This window comes from Babylonia areolata, chromosome 33 (genome assembly GCF_041734735.1).
Source record: "Babylonia areolata isolate BAREFJ2019XMU chromosome 33, ASM4173473v1, whole genome shotgun sequence".
Lineage (NCBI taxonomy): Eukaryota > Metazoa > Mollusca > Gastropoda > Neogastropoda > Buccinidae > Babylonia > Babylonia areolata.
This window is the reverse complement of record NC_134908.1, coordinates 7,783,621-7,791,120: the sequence shown is the minus strand read 5'-3', so window position 1 is coordinate 7,791,120 and position 7,500 is coordinate 7,783,621. Positions and strand designations below refer to the sequence as shown.

General features: G+C 44.5%; 1 protein-coding gene and 1 non-coding gene across 2 annotated transcripts in view; both read right to left on the bottom strand.

The window, feature by feature from the left end:
• LOC143276855 (potassium voltage-gated channel subfamily KQT member 1-like) overlaps window positions 1–7,500 on the bottom strand; it is a 247,652-nt gene that overhangs the window by 222,562 nt on the left and 17,590 nt on the right. The window lies entirely within an intron of this gene.
• Window positions 6,707–6,782, bottom strand: Trnag-ucc (transfer RNA glycine (anticodon UCC)). Its single transcript has one exon. It is a non-coding gene; the product is annotated as a tRNA-Gly (tRNA).

Genomic DNA, 7,500 nt, shown 5'->3' with positions numbered 1-7,500 from the left:
GTGCAGACCTGCTAGTGCCTGAACCCCCTTCGTGTGTATATGCAAGCAGAAGATCAAATACGCACGTTAAAGATCCTGTAATCCATGTCAGCGTTCGGTGGGTTATGGAAACAAGAACATACCCAGGATGCACACCCCCGAAAACGGAGTATAGCTGCCTACATGGCGGGGTAAAAACGGTCATACACGTAAAAGCCCACTCGTGTGCATACGAGTGAACGCAGGAGAGGAGAATCGTAGACGCGACAGAAGTAGACAACAGGGTTTCATGTTTCGGAACTGAAGTTCTATAACTGCTGAAAGGGTGGTTTCAGGAAGTATGGATTTCTGTCTATCTGACTGACTCACCTGTGTCTCTCCCTCTGTGTCTGTCTCTGTCTCTGACTCTCGTTCTCGTTTTCGTCATGAATGCAAGTATTATGATTATGTGTTTTGTTTGTTTATGGACGTGCGTCAGTGTGTCCAATGTCATGCCTGTACAACTAATATAATCCTTTGCTATTTTTGTGATGTTTTTCTTTGTCCTTAGGACTGGATTTTCTTTTCTTTTTTTTTAGTACATGTATGCATGTTAATTTCACTTCCCTCAATAAAAAAAAAAAAAAAAAATCGTTCGCTACCTCCCCCCCCCCCCTTCCCCCACCTCCCGCCACCCTCTCTCTCTCTCTAACATGCTTGAGCCTCTGTGTGTGTGTGTGTGTGTGTGTGTGTGTGTGTGTGTGTGTGTGTGTGTGTTATTACCATGCTTATGCCTTTACGTAGTATTGTATTCGCATGCTATGACTTAAAGTAGCATTGTGTAGTGCATGCAACGACACATATAATGTAATATTGTGTAGTGTAGACCCTGTTTCAGTGCGGGGACTGGATGAAAAACAAAGCGCGCCAGTGCTTACCTATTATCCTCGAAAATAAAGAATTTGTCTTGTCTTGTCCCCCACCTCTCTCTCTCTCTCTCCTCTTCCTCTCTCTCCCTCTCTCAACCTCCGCCCACCCCTCTCTCTCTCTGCTGTCCCACTGAATGCAACTTTAATAAGTTTATCTTGATGTTTTGCTCAAGGCTGACAAGCGAAAGCATACCCTAAAAGTTCACACCTTGGTTCGTGTACGTTAAAATAAGTGTGGGTGCACCCTGTGTACCTTGTGTGTGTGTGTGTGTGTGTGTGTGTGTGTGTGTGTGTGTTGAGAGAGAGAGAGAGGTGTGTGTGTGTGTGTGTGTGTGTGTGTGTGTGTGTGTGTGTGTGTGTGTGTGTGTGCGTGTGTATGTGTGTGTGTGGAGAGAAAGAGAGAAACGTGTGTGTGCGTGTGTGTGTGTGTGTGTGTGTGTGTGTGTGTGTGTGTGTGTGCGCATGTGTGTGTGTCTGAGTGAAAAAAACGAAAACGAATTTTTATTTCACGAGGGTAGTGGAGTAAGCACAGCTGCTTTTTTACACCCAGCCCTCAAGCGCAAAGAAGGGAAGCGGAACAAAGTGTATGTGTGTGTGTGTGCGCGCGCGCGTGTGTGTGTGTATGTGTGTGTGTGTGTGTGTGCATGCGCACGCGCGCGCTACAGTGCATGTCTGTCTGTGTGCTTGCCTGTGCGTGCATTTTTGTCTATTTATCTGTCTGTGTGTCTACCGATGTGTGTTTATGTATGTGTGTGTGTGTGTGTGTGTGCGTGCATGCGTGCTTTCGCGTGTGTGTGAATTAACAACTGCACAAATATGACTCCGTGACATTCAGTCCGATTCCAGTTTGCAGATCCACAAAGATGTGAATATCAAGGGAAGGAAGAAGTGTGCAGAGAAGGTGGCGAGGAAGCGGGGAATTGGGAGAGACTCAGGAATAAATCGAATCTCCCATGTTTTTATGAGCTTAACTTTTCCCTCCACAAACGAGGCTTCGTCGAGGGATTCTGTAAATTCCAACCCCAAACCTCACATCTCGAAATTTTAAATCCGGAACACCCAGGTCATGAACTTTTGAGAAAAGTTTCTGTTTCTGCATTCTCTCTCTCCTGTGTGTGTGTGTGTGTGTGTGTGTGTGTGTGTGTGTGTGTGTGTGTGTGTGTGCCCTTCTTCCTATGTCTTTGTCTACGTTTGCCCCCTGTGTGTGTGTGTGTGTGTGTGTGTGTGTGTGTGTGTGTGTGTGTGTGTGTGTCTGTGTGTGTGCCCCTCTCTCTGTCTTTGTCTACGTCTCTCTCTCTCTCTCTCTCTCTCTCCTGTAATCTGGTTTCACACAATGATCTTTCTTTTTCACTTTGTTTTTGTTTGCTTGGGTTTGTCTTGAATTCAATATTCTTAACTTTCCTCCTCCTTTCGAGGGCCGGATGAAAAAAATGTATGTTTACTCTGTTACCCTCGCTAAATACTCTCTCTCTCTTTCTTCTTTTTTTCCCTCTCTCTCTTTCTCGCTCTCTCTTTCTCTCCCTCTCTCTGTTCCTCTCTCTTAAAACACGCGCTTATAGATAGATTTGAGCTGGAATTTGACCAAAGTGGAGAGTGTCATGCCCAACATACATACATATGCGCTCTTAGATAGATAGATAGAGAGAGAGAGAGAGAGAGAGAGAGAGAGAGAGAGAGAGAGAGAGAGAGAGAGAGAGAGGCTATTTCGGGTGAGTCAAATAATGTCCATCTTTACACATTCTCACTTCGAGTCTTATTACCAGAATATGAAGATAGATAGATAGATAGATAGATAAATAGATAGATAGATAGATAGATAGAAAGGCTATTTCGGGTAAATCAAATGAGGTCCATCTTTACGTATTCTAACTTCGAGTCTTAAACTGTCTTATCCAAGCAACCATGATATGCATGTAATACAATTATTTGGACGGGCATGTATAGAGCATTTGATAAAAGGTCTACATCTGACTGTTAGTAAACGTTTATAATGTGTCGTTTTAATGCACGTTATTAAAGCAACTCTTATGGTGGCATGCGTGCGTCACTTTTCTATATGCACAGCTGACTTCATTGGCCTGCCTTTTTAGCTCAAAATAATTCCATTATTACCAGAATATGAAGATAGATACACAGACAGACCGACATAGATAGGTAGAAAGACAGACAGATAGATAGATAGACAGACAGACAGGCAGGTAGACACAGTTGGAATGTCCAACTACATTAGACTTTTTTTGAAGGAAAGAAAAAAAAATGAAAAAAAGAAAAGAACGAAAGAAGCAATATTACTACCCCACTGGTCACCCGTCCCCCCACCCCACCCCCACCCCCAGCCTCGCCCCTCTCCCCCAAGAACCCCCCCTCCCACACACACATACACCGATCCTCTAAAAAATAGAAATCAATAATGTAGGATGATTAAGTACTGATACTGCTACTATGCTGTTATAAAAATGCAGTCCCGTCTTCTCATGTGCCTGTGTAGTTCCAGAATTTGCCCGCAAAGTCTACCAAAGTCTCAACCTCCGCCCACCCCTCTCTCTCTCTGCTGTCCCACTGAATGCAACTTTAATAAGTTTATCTTGATGTTTTGCTCAAGGCTGACAAGCGAAAGCATACCCTAAAAGTTCACACCTTGGTTCGTGTACGTTAAAATAAGTGTGGGTGCACCTTGTGTACCTTGTGTGTGTGTGTGTGTGTGTGTGTGTGTGTGTGTGTGTGTGTGTGTGTGCGTGTGTGTGTGCGTGTGTATGTGTGTGTGGAGAGAAAGAGAGAAACGTGTGTGCGTGTGCGTGTGCGTGTGTGTGTGTGTGTGTGCGCGTGTGTGTGTGCGCGCGTGTGTGTGTCTGAGTGAAAAAAAACGAAAACGAATTTTTATTTCACGAGGGTAGTGGAGTAAGCACAGCTGCTTTTTTACACCCAGCCCTCAAGCGCAAAGAAGGAAAACGGAACAAAGTGTATGTGTGTGTGTGCGCGCGCGCGCGTGTGTGTGTATGTCTGTGTGTGTGTGTGTGTGTGCATGCGCACGCGCGCGCTACAGTGTATGTCTGTCTGTGTGCTTGCCTGTGCGTGCATTTTTGTCTATTTATCTGTCTGTGTGTCTACCGATGTGTGTTTGTGTGTGTGTGTGTGTGTGTGTGTGTGTGTGTGTGTGTGTGTGTGTGTGTGCGTGCGTGCATGCGTGCTTTCGCGTGTGTGTGAATTAACAACTGCACAAATATGACTCCGTGACATTCAGTCCGATTCCAGTTTGCAGATCCACAAAGATGTGAATATCAAGGGAAGGGAGAAGTGTGCAGAGAAGGTGGCGAGGAAGCGGGTAAGTGGGAGAGACTCAGGAATAAATCGAATCTCCCATGTTTTTATGAGCTTAACTTTTCCCTCCACAAACGAGGCTTCGTCGAGGGATTCTGTAAATTCCAACCCCAAACCTCACATCTCGAAATTTTAAATCCGGAACACCCAGGTCATGAACTTTTGAGAAAAGTTTCTGTTTCTGCATTCTCTCTCTCCTGTGTGTGTGTGTGTGTGTGTGTGTGTGTGTGTGTGTGTGTGTGTGTGTGTGTGTGTGTGTGTGTGCCCTTCTTCCTATGTCTTTGTCTACGTTTGCCCCCTGTGTGTGTGTGTGTGTGTGTGTGTGTGTGTGTGTGTGTGTGTGTGTGCCCCTCTCTCTCTCTCTCTCTCTCTCTCTCCTGTAATCTGGTTTCACACAATGATCTTTCTTTTTTACTTTGTTTTTGTTTGCTTGGGTTTGTCTTGAATTCAATATTCTTAACTTTCTTCCTCCTTTCGAGGGCCGGATGAAAAAAATGTATGTTTACTCTGTTACCCTCGCTAAATACTCTCTCTCTTTCTTCTTTTTTTCCCTCTCTCTCTTTCTCGCTCTCTCTCTCTCTCCCTCTCTCTGTCCCTCTCTCTTAAAACACGCGCTTATAGATAGATTTGAGCTGGAATTTGACCAAAGTGGAGAGTGTCATGCCCAACATACATACATATGCGCTCTTTAGAGAGAGAGAGAGAGAGAGGCTATTTCGGGTGAGTCAAATAATGTCCATCTTTACACATTCTCACTTCGAGTCTTATTACCAGAATATGAAGATAGATAGATAGATAGATAGATAGATAGATAGATAGAAAGGCTATTTCGGGTAAATCAAATGAGGTCCATCTTTACGTATTCTAACTTCGAGTCTTAAACTGTCTTATCCAAGCAACCATGATATGCATGTAATACAATTATTTGGACGGGCATGTACAGAGCATTTGATAAAAGGTCTACATCTGACTGTTAGTAAACGTTTATAATGTGTCGTTTTAATGCACCTTATTAAAGCAACTCTTATGGTGGCATGCGTGCGTCACTTTTCTATATGCACAGCTGATTTCATTGGCCTGCTTTTTTAGCTCAAAATAATTCCATTATTACCAGAATATGAAGATAGATACACAGACAGACCGACATAGATAGGTAGAAAGACAGACAGATAGATAGATAGACAGACAGACAGGCAGATAGACACAGTTGGAATGTCCAACTACATTAGACTTTTTTTGAAGGAAAGAAAAAAAATGAAAAAAAGAAAAGAACGAAAGAAGCAATATTACTACCCCACTGGTCACCCGTCCCCCCACCCCACCCCCACCCCCAGCCTCGCCCCTCTCCCCCAAGAACCCCCCTCCCACACACACATACACCGATCCTCTAAAAAATAGAAATCAATAATGTAGGATGATTAAGTACTGATACTGCTACTATGCTGTTATAAAAAATGCAGTCCCGTCTTCTCATGTGCCTGTGTAGTTCCAGAATTTGCCCGCAAAGTCTACCGGATGCAGTCTGACTCCTTAAGGGTAAAACCTTTCTTTTAATAGTCAGTCTCTCCCACCTCAAGGCTGTCTGGGCATCCCCTTCATGCCAGAAACATCTCTCACAGACTCTATGATAGATGGCTCCCTTCCTCCCAGCTCTTATCTCAACGCTCGACTTGTATCACAGATCATCATTGTCACAGCTTACAGCTGGGCCAACAGCAAAGTTAGAGCCGTATGATCAATGGCGTATCCACTGCAATGGGAAATTATTTACAGCTTGGTCTTTCGTGAAGGACTATGACTCTCAAATTAGACAGTCAAAATTGCACTGGCTCTCAGTGCTGCAGCCTCAGGGGGCTAGTTGGCCTTTGGGAACCATCCCAACGCCGACTGCCTTAAATGCCTCTTGGCCGAGAGAGTGGGGATGTAACTTGGGCAAGACACTGTCCACTCCAATAAAATTCTAGCCCAGGTTGTCAAGGCAGCAGATGTCTCCTCTGATGTTCTGGTGGTCATAGTCGGACACGACTGACTATCATACATTATACAAACTTGATATGGATACTTAAATAGCGCCTATCCTCGGTCGGAAACCAGGCTTTAAGCGCTCTACAAACTTGGGGTCATTTGCACAACAGGCTGCCTACCTAGATAGAGCCGACTGATGGCTCACATTGGGCGCTCATCCGTTTCCGGTGTCATTCAATCAGATTTCAGGTACGCGCAAATACACACTCAGACAGACATGTAACATTTTATTTGTATGACAGTTTTGTTCATTTACCCCGCCATGCAGGCAACCATACTCCGTTTTCGGGGATGTGCATGCCGGGTAAGTTCTGGTTTCCATAAACCCACCGAACTCTGACATAAATTACAGAATCTTTAACGTGCGTATTTGATCTTCCGCGTGCGTATACACACGAAGTGGGTTCAGGCACTAGCAGGTCTGCACATACGTTGACCTGGGAGATCGGGAAAATCTCCACCCTTTACTCACCAGGTGCCGTTACCGAGATTCGAACCCGGGACCCTCAGATTGGAAGTCTGACGCTTTAACCACTCGGCTATTAAGCCCGCCAAATTCATAATCAAGGAAAGAATACAACTAAAAGAAACAGAACTGCGTCAGTGTATGTTTTGTGTGAAAGGTAGCGCGTAAACATGACAAATAATTATAATAATAGAATAAATAAACTAAAGAAAGAAAATAATGAAAGAGGTAACCAGAGAAATAACACTACCTCTCCCATACCCCTGGCAACCCCCTTCATTTTCCGCACAGAATCGAAAAAGAAAGAATGAGTTTTAGAAATATCAAAAGGTAGAAAAAAAATGAGAAAGATGTTAAGGAAAGAAAGAAAGATTGAGAGAGAGACAGAGACAGACAGACAGAGAGACTGAGACAGAGAGACAGACAGAGAGAGACAGACTGAGAGAAAGAGGATAGCACTACCCCACCCACAAGATTTGGAAATAAAAGAAACAATTAAAAAATAGAAACAATAAAAGATCAAATGAAAAATGAAAAAAGAAAAAAAGAAAGAGGGGGGGGGGAAGGAGAGGGTGAGAGAGAACGAAATAAAGAGAGTGAGGGGGAGAGGGGGAGAGAGAGAGAGGGAGGGGGGAGGGGGAGAGAGGGAGGGGAGAGAGTGAGAGAGAGAGGGAGGGGGAGAGAGGGTGAGAGAGAGGGAGGGGAGAGGGTGAAAGAGAGAGGGGGAGGGGAAGAGAGAGGGTGAGAGAGAACGATAGAGAGAGAGGGAGGAGGTGAGGGTGAGTGAGAGAGATGGAGGGGGGG